The sequence below is a fragment of the Pseudorca crassidens genome, chromosome 19 (assembly GCF_039906515.1).
Source record: "Pseudorca crassidens isolate mPseCra1 chromosome 19, mPseCra1.hap1, whole genome shotgun sequence".
In the NCBI taxonomy this organism is placed as follows: domain Eukaryota; kingdom Metazoa; phylum Chordata; class Mammalia; order Artiodactyla; family Delphinidae; genus Pseudorca; species Pseudorca crassidens.
Genome location: NC_090314.1, coordinates 8112942 through 8127914, shown reverse-complemented (window position 1 = coordinate 8127914; position 14973 = coordinate 8112942). Strand labels below are relative to the sequence as shown.

General features: G+C 46.1%; 1 long non-coding RNA gene across 2 annotated transcripts in view; it reads left to right on the top strand.

The window, feature by feature from the left end:
- The window catches only part of LOC137212042 (uncharacterized), a 186583-nt gene that overhangs the window by 4241 nt on the left and 167369 nt on the right, over positions 1-14973 (top strand). For both annotated transcript variants that reach the window (XR_010937327.1, XR_010937326.1), the window contains exon 2: positions 501-569. This is a non-coding gene — a long non-coding RNA (uncharacterized lncRNA). The remainder of the gene's footprint in view (positions 1-500; positions 570-14973) is intronic.

Here is a 14973-nt window from a genome sequence, read left to right as displayed (position 1 = left end):
CCATGAGGACCCTTGCTAACCCCTTGAGCTACAACATCAAGTCCAGAATTTCTGTTTAATGGGCCCATATCAGTAAATTCAACCTTATCCAACTTCACATTCCTTTCACCATTATCTCTGGGCTTTTCCTGGTGGGAAATTTTCTGATTACTAATTCAACCTTTCTATTTGTACAGTCCTATTTATATTTACCGTATCTTCTTCTGTCAGTTTTGTACAGCTTGTATTTTTCTAGGCATTTGCCTGTTTCATCTAAATTATTTACCTTTTTGGCATATGGTGGCTCACAGCATTCGCTTCTAATCCTTTTTATTTTGGTATTGGAATACCAAATATTTGGTATTGGAATACCAAATGTAGTGATGTGGCTTCTTTTATTCCTGATTTTAATTCAAGTCTTTTCTCGTTTATGCTGGGTCAGTCTAGCTAAAGGTTTGTCAATTTTGTTGAACTTGCATTGATTTTCCTCTGTTGTTTTTCTACTCTCTTCTCTTCCCCAGAACTTCCAACACAGTTCCACGAGCAGCCTTTACCACTGAAGCATGGGATCATGGAAGATAGCCCTGAAGGTGAGGATCCTTTGCCATCCATAATTCCTTTTCCTACTTAAGGTGAGGTGGGTGGATTAACAGCATTGAAATCACCTGTGAGTTTGTTAGCCCTGAAGAGGTAAAGGCCTCCATCCCAGATCCCGATACTAAACCACAAGCTGTATGTTAACAACAGCCTCTGGGGAATCACTTGCACATTCGAGTTTGAGAAGCACTTGGTCTGACACCTTCATCTTGCAGGTGAGAAAATAAAGGGTTTGAGAGGTAAAGTACCACAGACTATGCGCCAGAAGGGGGCTCTGTAGGAAAATTAAGAGATGGTCAGAGGAGGGAGAGAGAAGGGAAGCCAAGGGGATGGGAGATGAGAAAACATAAACAGGGAGCTGGGATGGGGAGGAATCGTCACCCGGTCAGGGAGGGCATCGCTCATCTAAGGCCAACCTCTGGACGTGCTGTGTAGCCAGGAGACGTTTTATCACACGAGAGCACAAGTGTGTCTCAGTGTTCTTGGTATCAGACTGAATGTGCCTGTCAGAAAACACATCCAGATTTCCATAAACCTCCAGTTCTTTTTCTGGCAGTGAAAGTCACTGTTAAAAAAAAAAAAGCTAGAGAATGGAAGCATCTGTTACATGGCTCTCAAGGTGGCTAGGTGTCACTGCTCCAGGACCAGCTATCCTTCTGTAGTGTTTGCTCCTTGGACCTCCCAGAATCCGCAGGCCCCTGCCCCGGGCCCTGGAGAGCCCGCTGCCATAAATCTGCAATGACCCTACCCTGTCTGTGCACAGAGCTCCTTTCCAGGGACATCGGGGATTATTTATGGCAGCCCATAGAAATCTCTGTAAGGTTTCAGCCCCAGATGCAGGATGTGCATGTTCTATTTCTGTTTGACATCCCATGTCAGGAGTGAGCCCTGGACAAGGCATAAGTGATTCAGCATTAGATACAGAGGGTGAAGTTATGTGGTTACCTATCAACCCCAGGCCCTGGAAGTCCTTGGAAATCAGGAGAGTATAATTTTAGAATTAACGTAATGAAAATGTTAAAAGGAGATCCATTTTTCTCCTCTACCGCTATGATGGATTAATAAATAATTAGGAGAATTTTCCAAGGGTGGACAAATGCATTCTGCTGGAGTTGTTCCCAGGAGAAGAAGGGTGAGCTGGGAGAAGGGCCTTCCTCCCACCAGCCCTGACCTCTCTGGGGTTCCAACACCAGAATTTCCTGCTACTTCTCAGACATCTTCCCAAGAACTCCCTGTCAATAGCAACCCAGACTCAACGCGTTCGAAACTCGTTACTCTCCTTCCAAGTCCCTCCTTCTCTGCTTCATACCCGGGTTATCGAAGCGTTCAGTTCCCTGTTGCCCCAGCTGCGAGAAGTTGCCCTCCTTGACTTCCGGTCCCCAGCTCCTCCCATCCAGTGGGTGCCTGGTGCCTGTCCATTCTCCCTCCAGAGAAGTTCCCAGATCCATCCTCTTCCCACTCCAACCACAGCTGTACTGGGTCAGCCCTTTGTCTTTCATTGGGATTATTGTAATGACCTTCAGAGGGCCTCTAGCCTCTGCCCGCACGGTCCTCAGATTCACCTTCTGAAAGTTCCCACCGGACCACATCTGCCTCCTCAGAGAATGCCCTTCTCTCCGGCAGAACAAAGGACACACTTCAGAGCATTGGAAACGTCTCCCTGGGAGCTGGTCCCGTCTACTTTCTTCCCTTGCTTTGCTTTGGCCTCATCAGCCTGCCTCATAGCCCCCACCTTTGATGCCTTTTGGCCGTCCTAGTCCGAAGGTCCAGAAGGCCTTCCCCTCTTCCTCCACATCAGAAAACTTCTACGTTAACAATTTTGTTCTTTCCCACAACATTCCGGGGAGAATGTCTCCTCTGCACTTTGATGAAATCCTGGGCCATCAATGGAGGTGGCGAGCTCATTCTTAAGAATTAAAAAGGCTTTGGGTCATTTTTAGCTTCAAGAATATTCTCTTTTTAGTAATTAACATATCCAGTCCAATGCAATGTTTAAGGGGAAAAGATGCTTTCAACTTTATTCAAGGTTGAATTTTCTATCCCCTCTCCCATCCCAGCTTCGCCCATCGTGGAAGTTGTGGGGGTGTGTGTGTGTGTGTGTGTGTGTGTGTGTGTGTGTGTGTGTGTCTGCACTGGGTGGGGTGTGAGTGGGAAGCTTCTCTCCTGTTTTTCCCCTGTACTTCTCTTCCTGCCGCCCTGCCCCCAGCTTACTAGTTGAAATTTCTGACGCTCCTGGTCTTAATTAGGGGAGGGAGGACAGGAGGGCGACAGGAAAGGTTTGGCATGACTGGTATTTGTGTCATCGACTGTTGACTGTTTCTGACCATGGCAAGTTGGTAGATGGGCAAAGCTGACTCTGCTTCTCGCGGTGTGTTTGTGGGTCCTCTGGGGTCTTCTCTGGGAATAGTCAGCTATGCTTGTAGCGTATGAGATACATTTCCCTCCAGCGGCCACTTCTGTCTCCTCCCTCTGCCCTTAGGAATCCAGGTCTAACCACCCACCTCTGGTTGGGGCCATCACACCTCCCGGACAGATCTCTCGGGCAGGACCTAAGTGGTCCCATGAAAGTTCTTTCTCTCCTGTGACCCACATCTGATCCATTAGACACATTCTTTGTCCCCTATATGGGTGGACATCTCTTCCTCTTCGGGCTGAAAGCCACGGCTTCTCTTATTTAGACAGAGGCACCATTATAAGAAGGTGGAAAATTCCTGAACACAGTCCGCAGAGCCCTCCAGACTCCAGGAGATGTGAGGGAAGCTCTCTAGATGGTTCCATGACATCACGAGGCTTCGACGAAGGGAAAATGCCCTTCCAACCTCACCACCCACTGAGTACTCTTAAAAGACAATTTCTCCCCGATTCCCAAATTCACCTATTTTTAGCTTTTAGGAAGGTCAAGGTGGGCTACGGGTCACAGAATCATTCAGTTATTTCCTTTGCGAGTCCCGCAAAGTCGGCCAAATCCCTCACTTTGGAATGTGGGAGTACTTGCTTTTGGCTTTCTTGGGGCATCTGATGAAACTGACTCAGCCCTTTGACATCCATCCATATTATCATTCAAGATTTTGCTCGAATGTCCTTTCCTTAGAGAAGCGAGGCCTCCGTCATCCCTAAGTACAAGCGTTGGTGGCGGGGGGAGGTTTGCTGCCACAAAGCAGAAGTTACTTGCTCCTTAAAAGGGCCTGGGAACTGCAGAGTGGTGCCCCTGACAGGCTGACCTACAGCCTGTCCTTTTAAAATTATTCACTGGTGCCCAGGAAGACACGATTGTGCCAGGTGTGCCCAGGAATGGCTTTCTGGATCTCACCTCTGTGTTCCTGAAGGGTCAGGGCTGCCACCTGGATATCAGAGCAAAAGTGGAGATTTGTTCCAGATGCCAGGCTTCTTTTTGGGCAAACAGAGGGAGCCTGGGGGGAAGTGATCCAGTCAGTCCTTCAACCAATATTTGGGGGCATCAAATGCGCCCAGCTCTGGGCTAAGCGCTGGGGGTGTGATGATTACGAGAAAATACAAAGACAGAAGCAGCTTCCTCCTTCCTGGAAGGTGTGAGCCCCACCCGCCTCCAATGGAAAACTGTCATTTCTAGTGTTTTCCAGACCAGAGCTAATTAGTGACCTAGAGGCAAATCCTGGTCATTGATGTGCTTTGGCACCAGACATTAATCTAAAGTAAATGGAATTAGCTGATGACAGTTAATAATCGAGACTTTTTATGTAAAGTTCAGTTTTTCTGGTTTCTTTTGAAAATGGGCAGGTCTGGAAACACCAGGTTCTCAGTCCCTCAGCCCCGCAGCCCACTGGCATCGCGGAGCAGCCACCAGTTAGGGGACGCGTGTTCTCCAGTTTGCGCAGAGTCCTCAACACTCCCTTCTATATGCTTCTCCATCTTCTTCACTCACTTATGTTACCTCTACTCTGTCTCTGTAGAGGCCTGATCTGGGGATCAGTAGTTCTGAATGAGTCATTTTCAAATTGCTTTTAGAAAGAAAATGCTTTTAAAAAAAAACCCAACAAAATCTTGTGCACACCTGAATGTATAGAGAGAACACTGAAAAGCAGAGCTGCTTTGGTTGAAGGCAGAGGGAGAAGCCGGAAGCCCCATGCGCCCTCCCATCCACGGTGGGGTGTCGTGTGCAAAGCCCTCCCCCGGCCCCTGGGAGCCTGTCTACACTCTGCCCCTGCAGCCACCTGCCGACTCTGGCCTGACCACCTGTAACCACGAGGATCAGGCCTTCAGATCTGCCCACGTCCCCTTCCCCCATCCCAGCCTGTCCAGCATGCGACGCTCTCTTTCCTCCGCCGATTTGATCATGGCCCTGTGCATCCGGGTCTGTGCGGCCTCGCGGTCGATGAGGTCAGCAAGGGACTTGCAGGGGACACTTCTGCAGAGCATTCCACTGCTGTCTGTGTTTCCTCCGGCCTTTTACAGAACTGTTGGGTTTCATGGGGACTTGAGTCCTCATCTAATGAATTTAAACAAATGAGGCAAATATGCATCAAATACTCACATAATGGAAACACTTCACGAGGAGGGCTCTTGGTCTGTCTGTAGAATAATCCCCACGCTCTTGTTCCCTAAATATTTGTGCTTCTGCACGCCAAACACTGAACACAGGGATGAAGAATATGAGCTTGGAGAGCAAGGAAGTTGTTTTCTCTTGCCTTTAAGATGTGCTGAGATTACGCCAACATGAGACCCTGCCTTTGGTTTGGGCTCCAACGGTAGGTGTTCCTTTGCTCTGTACTTCAGCTCTGTCTCTGTCTTCCTAAGGTTCTATCTTAGGAGGAGAGGTGGCTCTTCTGCTCCACCTGACACCACATGTGCATCTCTTTAGAAGGTCCGAGGCTAGCCCAGGGGACCTTCTCGTCCTCATCTTCCTCCCAGATTGGCTTAGAGGCTGTGGGAATGCAAAATCGTATGACCACTTTGGAAAACAGCTTGGAAGTTTCTTATAAACATTCTCCTATCCTATGAATAGGTATTTATTTACCCAAGTGAGAAGAAAACATGTCCATTCAAGGACCTGTACTCAAATAGTCACAGCAGCTTTATTCATGGTAGCCCCAAACTACAAATAATCCAGGTGTTCATGTGTGAATGGATTAAGAAACTGTGGTGTGTCTATACCACAGAATGCCACTCAGCCGTGAAAATGAACAAACTTCAGAAAAGTGCAAGAACGTGGATGCATCTCAAAACCATTATGGTATTATTTACAGCAGCCAAGACACGGAAGCGACCTAAATAAGTGTCTACCGACGGATGAATGGATAAAGAAGTTGTGATATACATAGTAGAATACTATTCAGCCATAAAAAGGAGGAACGCCTGCCATGTGCCACAACATGGATGGACCTAGACATTATGCGAGGTGAAATAAGTCAGACAGAGAAAGACAAATACTGTATGATTTCGTTTATATATGGAATCTAAAAAACAAAGCAAAACACCAAACTCAGAGAAAAAGAGATCAGATTTGTGCGTCCCAGAGGCTGGGGGTTGGGGGAAGGAGAATTGGATGAAGGTGGTCAAAAGGTACAAAACTCCTGTTATAAGCTAAATAACTATTAGGGATCTAATGTACAGAGTGATGACTGTAGTTAACACTACCGTGTGGTATAAATGAAAGTTGTAAAGAATAGATCCTGAGCGTTCTTACAGAAGGAGAAAAAATGTTTTCTTTGTCTTCTATGAGATGATTGATGTTCACTAAACCTATTGTGATGATCATTTCATAATGTACGTAAGACAAGTCATTAAGCTGGAAACCTTAAATTTATACAGTGCTGTATGTCAACTGTACCTCAACAAAACTGTTAGAGAAAAGCATTATGCTAAGCAGAAAAGGCATACACAGAAGACTAAATACTGTGTGATGTCACTTTATACGGCATTTCTTATAAAAAGCAGAACTGTAGTGACCGAAAGCAAGCTTGTAATGGGTGGTCAAGGGGGAAGGGAGAGACTGCAAAAGAATGAGGGAGTGTTTGGGGATGAAGTTTTGTAGTTTTAGCTTTTACGTTTAGGTCTGTTGTCCACTATGAGTTAAACTGTGTGTATGGTGTGAACTAAGGATGGGGATTTGTTTGTTTGCGTACGGCTATCTAATAATTGTTCCAGCACCTTTGGTTGAAAAGATTCTCATTTCCCCATCAAATTCCTTTTGTACCTTTATCAAAAACCAATTGACCGGGGCTTCCCTGGTGGTGCAGTGGTTGAGAGTCCACCTGCCAATGCAGGGGACACGGGTTCGTGCCCCGGTCCGGGAAGATCCCACATGCCCCGGAGCGGTTAAGCCCATGAGCCATGGCTGCTGAGCCTGCGTGTCCGGAGCCTGTGCTCCGCAACGGGAGAGGCCACAGCAGTGAGAGGCCTGCGTACCTCAAAAAAACAAAAAAACAAAAAACCAAAACAATTGACCATATATATGTATGTTGGTGGGTTGTAATTATTTTTAAAAATAAAATCATAGATTTTATCTGAAGTTTATAATTGAAAAATATCTGAGTTTCCCTCTAGTTGTAGACTCTGCCTTTTACATCACAGCTTCCTAAACGCAATAACTAGTCATAGAGATAACTAACGCTTATTGAGAAATTACCATTGACCCGGCACCACTGTGAAACTTTTACGTATATTAACTAATACAGTCCTCACAACCACCCTGTGAAGGATGTCTTATGATCTCCATTTTGCAGAGGAGGAAACTGACACCCTGTAATGTTAAATAATTTGCCCAAGTCCCAAAGCTCAAACAGCAGAGCCGGGACTTGACTCCAGGTGCCAAGCTCCCATCCACTGCTGAAATTCCACACCACAACCACCTTCCTGGCTCTTCCCAGCTCCTGGCATATAGCAAGTGCTCAACAAATATTAATTCAATTAATATCATTATAGTTTTAACACTGTAGTTTGATTGTTGACCTGCTTATCATTACAACTGATGGTATGCTCCGTTTTTAGAAAAGGACCTGTGCCAAAAGAGGCTTACTGTTATCTTAAACAGGGTGCCATTTGGGAGGAATACAAAGATCAGCAAACGGACATGTGACTGAATGAATGAACAGGCACGTTGGCTTCAGCTGGTAGATTCTGTTCCCAGAAGGGCAGACCTCACTCACAAAGACTGCCCCTGTGGTTTAGATTCTGAGTGGGAATCCCATTGACTGCTACATCTTCAACTTTCCTGACCTTTAGTTTGATTATCCATGGCACAGGGCTCATAAAAGCTGCCTGTGTACCTCTTAGGGTTATGGTGAGGTCGAAATAATGCCACCCGTGAAAGAATCTAGTGAAATGCACAGAGCTGAGCAGGTGTCAGAGACAATTACCTCCGCTCTAAACTTGTTCCACGTGGCGTGAGGCCAAGGGTGTGATCCACTCACGTGTGCGATTTGCCGCCCCATCTGTGGGCAGCAGGGGCGTGGGGTGCAAATCCAGGATGGTGCCCAAGGAGCCATAAGGGGAGAAGAGGAATCTGGTCTGGAAAGCAATCAGTTGGTTCTCTGCTGGCCACCAGGGCAGTGACAGTTCATCCTCACACCCTGGTCTGTGGCCTGAATATAATGCCCACAGGTTGCCATGCTAGGTAAAGACTGTGTTAGGTCCTCTGCGCCTGGCAGTGCAGTGGACAGGGCTGGGCCAAGGAAAGGCTCCGAGGGAGAGTGATGGAGAGAAGGCTGGACAGAGGCTTTTATGTCCTTTGGACTTTGGGGATGAGCGTTAACTCAGCAAGCTTCAGCTTATCTCTGGACTAGAAATAATGGAAAAAAAGATCCATCTTAAGCCACAAACACTCAGTGGAGAAAGGATAGTCTCTTCAACAAACAGTGCTGGGAAAACTGGATAACCACATGCAGAAAGGTGAAATTGGACCCCTATCTTATACCACTCACAAAGATTAACTCGAAATGGATTAGAGACTTAAACATAAGAACTGACACCATAAAACTCCTAGAAGAAAACATAGAGGGGATATTGGTCCTCCCTTTGTCATTGGTCTTGGCAATGATTTTCTTGGATATGACACTGAAAGCATAAACAACAAAAGCAAAAATCAACAAATGGGACTACATCAAACTAAGAAGATTCTGCACAGCAAAGGAAACAGTCAACAACATGAAAAGGCAATCCATGGAACAGGAGAAAATATTTGTAAACCCTATATCAGATAAGGGGTTAATATTCCAAAATATACAAAGAACTTATAAATTCAATATAAAAAACCCACAATCTGATTAAAAACTGGTCAGAGGAACTGGAAAGACATTTTTCCAAAGAAGACATCCCAATGGCCAACAGCATGAGAAGGTGCTCAACATCACTAATCATCAGGGGAATGCAAATCAAAACCACAATGAGATGTTTCACACCTGTTAGAATGGCCATCATCAAGAAGATAAGAGATAGCAAGTGCCAGTGGAGATGTGGAGAAAACTGTCCACGACAGTTTGTTTATGGGCCTTTGAGTAGTACCTTTTCATCTCGCAAGAAGGAGACAAGGTGTGGAGAGACACACCCCTTGTCCACACCACTTCCACTCACATCTGTTGAAGCCTTAGTGGCCTGACCACATCCAACTGCAAAGTTGTCTGGGAAATGCCTTTAACTTACACAGTGTTATATGTTTATTATATCTCAATTTAAAAAATCCATCTTAATACAATTCAACTTCATAAATGTGTTTATTGAACACCTACTACACACCTGGCATTGTATTAAGTACTACAGGGATGACAAGGATGGACAAGACCCCAACCATATCCTCACGGAACAGGTGTGCCCCCAGTTAACTGAGGCACAGAGGGACCTGCCTTCCAAAGAAGCACAACCCACTGTAGGCTGTCCTCCAGGTCCCCATGGGCTCACCCTTGATCTTGATTCATCTTGATCTTGACTTAAACCTCCTCCTCTTCTTGGCTTCCACAAGAAAATGAAACACACTAAGGATGCCTCAGCTAAGCATCAATAAGCAGGTCTGATGCTTCACTGAGGGTTTGTGAAGTCGTGATAGAGGGATGACGTCCTTCAGCACTTAGGATTTCCACCCAAATATTTTCACTGGACAGGTTCCTCCCTAACCTCTCCTCCAAGCCCCAGTCATGAGGCGCAGCCCCGCTCAGGCTTCCCCACACAGTGCCCTGCCCACCCCTTCCTTTTCCTCTTGGAGAGATGTCTTTCCTTCCATACAAACGTTGCCCTCCAAGCAGCCTTTTTCTCCTCCTGCAGCAACTCATCAACACCAAGTGTCTTCTTTACCCAGAAGGAGTTCTCAGAACACCTCTTTGAAAGCACACACATATATAGGATTTATCCATTATCACTGTAAAAGATCGAAGTAAAATACTCATATGGTAGATATTCATCACTTTAACCAGTTTAAAGTATACAATTCAGTGAGCCTTATATTATTTTATTTTTTCCCAGTGGCTTTTAGTACATTCATGATGTCGTGCAACCATCATCACTATCTAATTCCAGAACCTTTGCATCACCCCAAAGGAAACCCCATACCCACTCATCAGCCGTTCCCCATTTCCCCTTCCCCATTTCCTCCTCCATGACTTGTTTTTCTTACTTAACGAGACATCAGGAACCTCCTGCTGGTTGAAGGGCTCATTCTTTTCTAGGATGGTGATAAGACTTTGTAGCTTGTCTCTACCGCAATTAACCCGCCCTTTCCCTGTGGATGGGTGTTAAGCGGTTTCCCAGCCTGCGCCTCTTTGAGCTGTATCGCGGTGAGAACCCTCGCTTCCATGTTTTCACGTCCTGCTGCAGCTCGTTTTTATTTATTTATTTATTTATTTATTTATTTTTGGCTGCGTTGGGTCTTCATTGCTACACGCAGGCTTCCTCTAGTTGTGGCGAGCGGGGGCTACTCTTCGTTGCGGTGCACAGGCTTCACAGTGCAGTGGCTTCTCGTTGCGGAGCACGGGCTCTAGGCACACGGACTTCAGTAGTTGTGGCACGCAGGCTCAGTAGTTGTGGCGCACGGGCTTAGTTGCTCCGCCGCATGTGGGATCTTCCCAGACCAGGGCTCCAACCCGTGTCCCCCGCACTGGCAGGCGGATTCTTAACCACTGTGCCACCAGGGAAGCCCCACACCTTTTATTTTAGAGCAGTTTCAGATTTACAGAAAAATTGCAAAGATAGTACAGAGGGTTCCCATGTACCTCATACCAAGTTTCCCTGTCTGATCACCTCTGACACAGGTGTGGGACATTTGTTACAATCCGTGAACTGTGGTGAGAAGGCTTTGTGAAGGACGCAGTATTGAGCTGGGCCTTGGCAGACAGGGTGAGGACTGAGCATCCCAGCAGAAGAGACCGTGTGAGGAGAGCGTGGAGATGGGTGAGCTCAGGGTACGGGGAAGAGTCCAGCAGGGTGTGTGCGGGGTGACGGGGAAGACTTTTCAGGAAGTAAGTGGATTGTTCCAGGCACACAGAAGTGGCTGTTTTAGAAAGAGTTCTTACCCACGTTCCCAACTTCTTCCTCATCTCATTCCAATGTGGCGAATGAGATGCCCTTTGCTGGACCCGCCCTGAGTATGTGTTTTGTTGGAGAGCCTTCCTCCACAGATGTACTCTGGTCTCACCTGTCTCAGTGATCAAGAACCCAATCTATTTCTCTATTATTGCAGAGGCCTGTGGGCTTTATGTGGTTAATAAGGGACACAACTTTTAAACCGTCTTAGAGATTACTTTAAAGTCAAAAAAATGCACCATTCTACCAGCATTATATTACAGTTGCTAAAAATATCCCATGCCCATTGGTTAGCTCAGAGCAATAGATATCCCACAGGCTAATTTCATCATTGGCAGAAGGCCATGCAGTCTCCAGACAGGATCAGAATCAAACTGGGGGCTGCTAAATATAGAAATATAAATTTGGGTTTGTTTAGAATCACTTGAAAACCGAAAGAACACATAAGCCGGCGCGCAAGCCTGGTAGCGTCTTTCAAAGCATAGCTCACCTTGTACATCGGTCTGTCCTGCACCCCCAACCCTGCTTTCAGCTTCTCAGTGGAAATATTAGGCAGTTCTCCATGTTTGAAAGTCACAGCAGACTTTTGAAGTAGTCTGGGCTGGAAGTAGACTTCTCGATATCGTCATCCACTCCCAGGGGTTACGCTAAGGCCTCGGTGGCAGCAGACGGATTTCAGAGATGACTTCAGCGATCCTTGGAGGCCCCAGGCTCTTTGACCTCGTGTCTTTGCCACTTTCCCATCCAGATGGAGAATGAGTGTCTACAGCTTCTCCTTGAAGTTTCATCCAGGGCCAGGGGTCCCAATGGGCAAAGGACTGGGAAAAGGGGACAAAGAAAAGTGCTTCTTTGTAAGCATCGTGCCCTACACGTCCCTCTTGTTCAATGTTTATGGCAAGAAGGTACCTCAAAGCACAAATATACTTGCCCCGAGGAGCTCTGGGTGGGCAGGGATTTTAGTAGATGATGACCAGGTGGAGGAAGGAGATTGAGGGCGGGGGGTCACTCGTGGTCCTGTTTGGGACACCGCCCCCAAATCCCCGAGGGAATCAGCACGGTCGAGTTCCTCTGGAGAGCACGCCAGGACAACTGACCAGTTTAACTGGTCCAAAGTGTCTCTCGCGTGGCTTTCAGGCCACAGGTCTGTCCTCTGGCTGCCTCCGTCACCTTGGTTAGGACAGCTCTCCTTGCTACGTGCTCTGGCACACCAGGCCCTTTATCCTTCAAATATGCCAATCCTTCCGTGTCTGGGCCTCTGCCTTCCCACCGGCCTGCAGAATTCTTCCCTCAGGAGTCAATACTTTTATGACCTTCCTCTCTCTTCATTTAGGGGTCGGTTCAAATGTCACCTACTCAGAGAAGACTCACTGAAGCTTTATCTAAAGTTACTCTTTTAAATTCGATCCTCTCTCCCTGCTTTATCTTCTTTGATGTAACTCATTGGTACCTATTATAGATCATATCACATCACGTCACACTCTACATATCTTTTTTTGTTTTTTGTTTTGTTTTTTTTCATATACATATCTTTATTATCTGTCACCCCTACTGAAACGCACACTACCTAAAGGGGCGTAAAAATATTTGTCGATTGACATACTACACAAAGTAAGTGATAAAGAGAAAGACAAATACCACATGGTGTCACTTATATGTGGAATCTAAAATATGACCCAAGTGAACTTATCTATGAAACAGAAACAGACTCACAGACATAGAGAACAAACTTGTGGTTGCTAAGGGTGAGGGGGGTGAGGGAGGGATGGAGTGGGAGGTTGGGATTAGCAGATGCAAACTATTATACATAGAATGGATAAACAACAAGGTCCTACTGTATGGCACAGGGAACTAGATTCACTATCCTGTGATAAGCCATCATGGAAAAGAATATGAAAAAGAATATATATATATATATATATGTATAAGCGAGTCACTTTGCTGTACACCTGAAACACAACACTGTAAATCAACTATACTTCAATTACAAAAAAAACTAAAAAAAAAAAAAAGTGAATTTAGAAAGAGCATAACAAGGAAACAGAAATCTATAGAAAATAATTATAAGGCTCTGAAAGCAAACATAGTTTCTAAAATTAAAAAAAATTGTTGGTTGAATAAATGAGTTACAGTTCTGTTCATTCCTTACACCTGGACAAAACTTGACTGCACATGGACGTACCTCTGCGTGCAAATTCCATCAGCAATCACACTTGCATCTTTTTCAATGCATCTTTTATTCCTCCCATCGCATGGTAACCAGACTTGTACATGGGTAATTGCAGACTGAGAGACAAGCCCTGAAGGAGGGCAGGATCGACCTAGAGCAGAAGGCCCCTGGGTAGTGAAGAACAAGAGAGAGGATGTTCTGAGGAGCCAGCGTCTACCCTGTGGTCTCTCAGGGTTAAGACACGCACGTTCCCGTTTCCGGATTTGGGGTGAGTCTGAGCATTGATAGCATCTCACACTGCCTTTTGACCAGGTGGCAGTTGTGATGTACCGTCATTGCCTGCACACAGGAGAAATCCTCTGGTGTTTATATTCCTTTGAGAAAGGAATATGTCTCAATTGTCACCTGAAAACGTGCACTGCCATCTCTCGTTAGACCAAGGAAGTGTCCGCTTCAAAAATTGCAGGATGAACGCGATTTCTTCCATGACTGGAAGAAAGCTTTGCTGGCAGCGGAGGACCCACGATAAGAAACCCAGTGTCAGCAGCACTCTGGTGGGCGCAAGGGATGAAAAACCAAGAAAGAGCACAGACGCGGATGACTCAGAAGAGCTGGCCTCTCAGCTTGGAGAGATTGTAGAGATACCGTAATCAATCAGTCGAGCATGTATCTTCATTTTTATGTAGGCACAAGAGCCATAAACAACCCAGTCCTACATCTAATTAAGCCTCAAAGAATGTCTTAGGATAAGTATAACATAACCATCCTGAATGTTAAGAAAGCATAGTGTCAAAATTTCATGGGCAGGAATTTTGTATTTCTTAAAGTTACAGAAAACAGTGGAGCGTTTCAGAAGCGGTGAGACCTCGGATCTGATGCAATACAGTCAAGCGAGCTTGAAGGTCTGGGAGAAAAGCAGCACCCAGCGACAGGGACAAGTGTTGGGGGGCGCCGCGTTCATGGGGGCGGGGGTCCCTGCAGGAGCAGATGTCACTCTGCAAGGGACAGCTCCTCCGAGATGGGCTCTTTTCTGCAACGTCACTGCACTGCCATCTTAACATCCCTCGGTGCTGTTTAAGTGTAAGAATTACTTTGCTACAGACGTTGAGAGAAAACACATGGCAGATAGACACAATACTCGCTCTCCAGATTACCCCGAATAAATAAATAGAAGAATGTTCTAGGCACCTGAGGGATATGTAGGGAAGCGAAAAAGGCAAGTGCGAAGTAACAGCTGTGGCTGGGGCGGAGAGGGAGCTGTTTAGTTCTCTCTCCAGGTCATTGAGTATCTGCTGGCAGTAAATGAAATCGTCCCAATTTGTTTTCTCATGAAAATGTCAGCTTGAGCGCTTAAAGGAATTCTTTTCTTATGGGCCAAAAAAAGAACCCTTTTTTTATTGTGTGGCCCTCGAGACAGAAGAGGCTTTTTGATCTTGTTTCATGTTTCCACATTGCTGGTATCCTTCAGTTCAGACTGGCTTACCCAGGGGGCTGACACGTTTGTTTGGTTTAAGCCAGAGCTCCCACCAGGGCCTGGGGGGAGCGGGCTTCTTGGCTTCCCCTCCGCCTGCTGCCCAGGTGAGACCCGTGGCCGCAAATGGCCCTTTCTTGGCAAGACGTTTTAATGGGATAGTGCATAAAAGGGATATGGCAACATAATTCTTGTTAATAAATGTCTTATTTAGTTACCTCATGTTAATTATTCACCAAGCAGAGACAGCTGTAACGTGTAGCTCTGGTGTGAA